Here is a 4,872-nt window from a genome sequence, read left to right on the forward strand (position 1 = left end):
TGACGACTCTACATGTTTCGACGTTACAACGTCGTCCTCAGGAGTAATCTAAAGATTTAACTTCAGTGAGATTGTTTCATAGAATACGGCATAAACTAAATGTGTTTAACTTCAAATGGATTTCATAGTTTCTAACAGTAAACTGAACGTTTAAACTGTAAGTGGGATTGTAACGTGTACTATGGCAGGTGTTGAATGTTTTTCTTCTAAAGTCATTTTGTTGTGCTGAAATGACATGGCAGATGTCGCTAGTGTTTCGGAAGATTGAATTTGCTAACAAAATTTGATCAAGTGGACGGCAACTCTAAGAACTGTAACTGACAGGATCAATTATTGATATTCTACTTTTTTGTCGTCATAATACACGTGCCTATAGCTGCGTAGAATAACCGTTGAAAACATGAGATATAAATGCTGGTATTTGTAATTGTAAAAAATAAAATAAATAGGAAAGTGAATTTCATGTGTTATTCTTAGATCTACAAATATTCTCATGTGTCATAAACTTGTTTTATGTTTTCAAGTTGACATTGCAAGATGTCTGGACGTATATAGTTTGTTTTCCTTATAAGCTATAGTATGTAATACACCTTAAAGTCTAAAGATTTCGTTGTTCAGTGTTTACTACTTTAACTTGTTTTTATACATTAACTTTGCATGCTAATATATACGAGGCTTAAGTAAATGAGGTTTGAAAATACATTTTTCTCACAAGCATCTTTTATTCTTGTTCTTACCTTAAATTCAATACTTACTATATAATGTTTTGTTTAATATTTTTATAAGTAACGAAGGTAACACATATTTATTGGTCAGTAAGAGAGGATAGTGGTCAGTAAGTAACACATCTTTAGCGGTCAGTAAGAGAAGATAGTAGTCATGTTGGGGTGACAAAAATCTACACTTTTTTCTACTGAACGTGGGAAGTTGCTTGTAAATAGAAATATTTATTAATATTATAAGACATATTTCGTATCTCCTATTGTTGTTTTCAATGGCTATACCTATATATAAGAGGGATTAAAATTTTTCTGAATATTTGAATCATGTGCAACGATAGTGTTTCAATAAAGTTGTGTATGTGCACTTTTAAAAGCCAACTTTCATGAAGAAAATACTTTATTTCAGTTTTGAATTTCAAGCGTATACGGAAAATTTTGAAAATTTATCGCTTAAAAGCACTTTTTATCACGTTACGTCTCACTCCTTACAAAGATATGGAAAATGTTTACTACATTTCTACCAAAATAGCCACCTGCGCGCGCATGTACCAAAATAGACAGCTGCGCGCGCATGTACCAAAATAGGCACCTGCACGCGCATTGATCAAAATAGGCACCTGCGCGCGTATGTACTAAAATAAGCACCTGCGCGTGCATCTACCAAAATAGACACCTGCGCTAGCATGTACCAAAATAGACACGTGTGCGCTGGTTCTTGAATTTGTATCTGCACCTGCATTTGCGAAAATTGAAAGATTGCCCAAAATCATATAACAGCATCATAAAAAATACAATCACTATTAAACGATACAGAACAATTCTGTAACAAATGGAGGATAAAAAACATAGGAGATATTATTCACGAAATCAGTTAAACAAAGCAGATTGAAACCTCAACTCTATCTACATGGGACAATCCTCAAAGATGTCACATCTGCAAAATACTTAGGACTAACTTATGATTCAAAACTATCATGGACTGAAAATACTGAGAGTATCATAAATCGGATCTGGTTTAGAGCGAGGTATCTTGTGGGTCTGACAGGTAAGGAGCTTCATCAGACACCACACTCAAAATGTCATAGAATATGCCTGCACTAAATGGCTGAAAGTTCCTGACACACAGAAAGAACATCTACAGAAAACACAAAACTTTATATTCACAAAAGCCTATGAAGTACCCCGTACAACAAACTTAACATTTTTTACACACATACTCAAACATCCCTTGGTTATCTGTTTGTTTGTTTGTTTTTAATTATGCACAAAGATACACAAGGGCTATCTGTGCTCTGCCCAACACGGGTATCGAAACCCGGTTTCTAGCGTTGTAAGTCCGCAGACATGCTGCTGTGCCACTAGGGTGCTTGGTTATCTGACAGACTCATTAAAAACTCGCTCAAATACTATAAAAAAATGACCTGATGAGCAACTTAGAGAGGTGTATCATACATGATAACAAAATCAGAAGTATCTCTAGCCATTAAATAAAATAAATAACATTATTAAAATGGCAACAGAATTTTCCCAACACATTTATAAATTTATTTTTTAAAAACGGATTTATTTTATGTGTAGTAAAATAAATTTATTTGTGTATATTCCATTATTACTCCAATGGATGTGTGAATGAAGGACTTTGTGCAAACTTACATCAGCATTGTGTTTAATTGTGTAAAAATTGATTATATCAGACTATAATATGGACAAGGCCTAAAAAGGCCAATGTAAAATTTGATTTACCGATGCTAACAAAATAAATCTTACATTATGTAAGTGTGGGAAGTATCACCAGAAAAATTCAATGTGGATTGAATAAAACCTCAACAACCTTGACACAACATCATTAGTGCAGAGCCTGTGGAGACATCTTGTGGTGTAAACTCGATCAAACTACAATACCAAGAAGCAGAAATCATCTTGGAAGGAAAAAATCAAACATAAAATCTGAAATATCTAACACAGCAATAAAAATAAAATGGCAAAAATCTACTGTTAGGGGGAGGGGGAGGTCGAAGGTGTACCTGACCCTCTCGGGTCCAACAAAAAACCTAATACAGCGAATGATTCTGATCTGGTTCTTAAGTCCATATGTAGCATAAGATACCATTTAGGTTTAAAATACTAATACACATTTCTTGTGAGCAGTGTAGATTAGGGGTTATCAGATTTCCAGAGTGAAAAAATGGACTTTGTTTTCCATAGGGAGTGATAATGTAACAGCTCCAAAACAGTTTAAATTACAATAAAAACAAATCACCATTTGCTAAATGATCTGATTTTTATTGCTTTGCCTTTTAAAATCATAGACAAACAAAGTTGTTAAAAGCTTATATGGTTAACAAAATAATAGAAAATGCACCGAAGTTATCTTGAATCTGCTCAAAAGAAAATCTTGCTTCTCTACTTTATTTGTCATAGCCAAAATAGCTACCGTTTTCACCCTATTATAATTATATTCATCCATTTTCTGTATGTAGCATCAGTGTTGACCAGATGTGGCAAGATCGTAAACATATACTAATCCTTTTACATGGGAAAAGTTGCATACTATAGGCTTCGTACATGTGTCTGTGTGGACTTCTTGGAAAGTAGTCTGTTCAAACATGTAACACAAAAACCTGTACAAGTTGGCTTGGGATGGCTTAGAATTGTATATAAACGATTGGTTGGAGTATGAAACCTAAGGACTTATAGGATACTGCACTAAGGTTTATCCTCAGTATAAAAATGAAGTATTTTGCCAGACTAGAAACAATAGTAAAAACTTTCTCAACAAGTCCAACAACAACATTTCCAGTCTTTTTCTCAGCCTCTCTTCTCGCTTGATCTCATGCAACTCATGCTATTAAATTAAGAATCACTAAAAATCATAGGTAAGTCCCCCAAGTTTTAATCAATATATGAGCTTCAACTGCCATATAAGCCAAAGTAAGGGGCGAAGAGAAATTCAACAAATCTCTGATCACCCTTGGGTTATTAAACCCAAATACTTATCAGGATTGGATTGGATTGGCATCTGGCTCTTTGTTTCTCTTGGAGTTTGCCTTCTTGTCTCTTATTTTCTAGCTATCGTTCCTTCCACCAACCCTCAGAACCAAACATTTGTCAAGCATAACATAAATCACGTACAGTTTGGTAATGTAACCACTATGGTGTGAATGAAGAATTTAATGTTTCCAACTGCACTTGTGTTCACTTGTTTATATTTGTTGTCCGTGTCCAGTTTATTCTTCGGTTAACAATCCTGAACCTGAGTTTTTTGGATACTTGAAGATTTTTCAGTGTACATGAATAGTACGCGAAGATGGGAGCGTAAATCTACAACATGGCGATTTACCTGAGTATCTCATGAGAAAAGGGGCGTTAGATGTATAAGACAGCAGTTTGGATCGAGTTGAACAACGTTTTTTTTTTGTTTTTACAATGACAAAAAGGATGAGGAAAAAGGCACATTTTTTATACACTAAGAAACACGCGTGCAAAATTAATGCATTAAACATTTTCGAATTTGAATGTGAATTTGGTCAGACGTACAGTCGACAAAATGCACATATTTATGGCAGCCAATATGCGTGATATCTTAAACCTCCAATATGCTTTGCCCTGGTTTGTAGAACATAGAGTTTCAATACGAATCAATAATTAGCTAAATTCTATAAATGGTTAGAATCGATGCATTACATCTATATCCAAGGGATCGAAAAACGAAAAATATTTTTCTTTGTGAATAAAATTAACAACTAACACTCAGTGATTCTCCTGTAAAAAATAACATAACGTTGCCCCTATTTTGAAATTTACCTTAAATTTCGTAATTATAATGACACTAACACCTGCATCAGGTTAAAACTATTTCAGCATGATTTTCGAAGATCTTTCTGGTAGAAGGGCATTCTTGAAAATCGTGTGGATTATTTTACATGCCTCCTTCACCCCCTGAAAAGTTATAAGAACTTCTTAATGAAAGTAAAGAAGAATGAATAACAATATGTCAACCGCACTACGTCTGCTATATCCGGTACCGACGAAGCCTTTCACTAATACCAGGGCTCATCAGGCCGGGTGAGATACGATAGATACTCTAGTGGTTGATGGGCCCGGGGCATGGCCAGGTGGATAAGGCGCTCGACTCGCAATCTGAGGTCGC

The sequence above is a fragment of the Limulus polyphemus genome, unplaced genomic scaffold (genome assembly GCF_000517525.1).
Source record: "Limulus polyphemus unplaced genomic scaffold, Limulus_polyphemus-2.1.2 Scaffold595, whole genome shotgun sequence".
Taxonomy (NCBI): domain Eukaryota; kingdom Metazoa; phylum Arthropoda; class Merostomata; order Xiphosura; family Limulidae; genus Limulus; species Limulus polyphemus.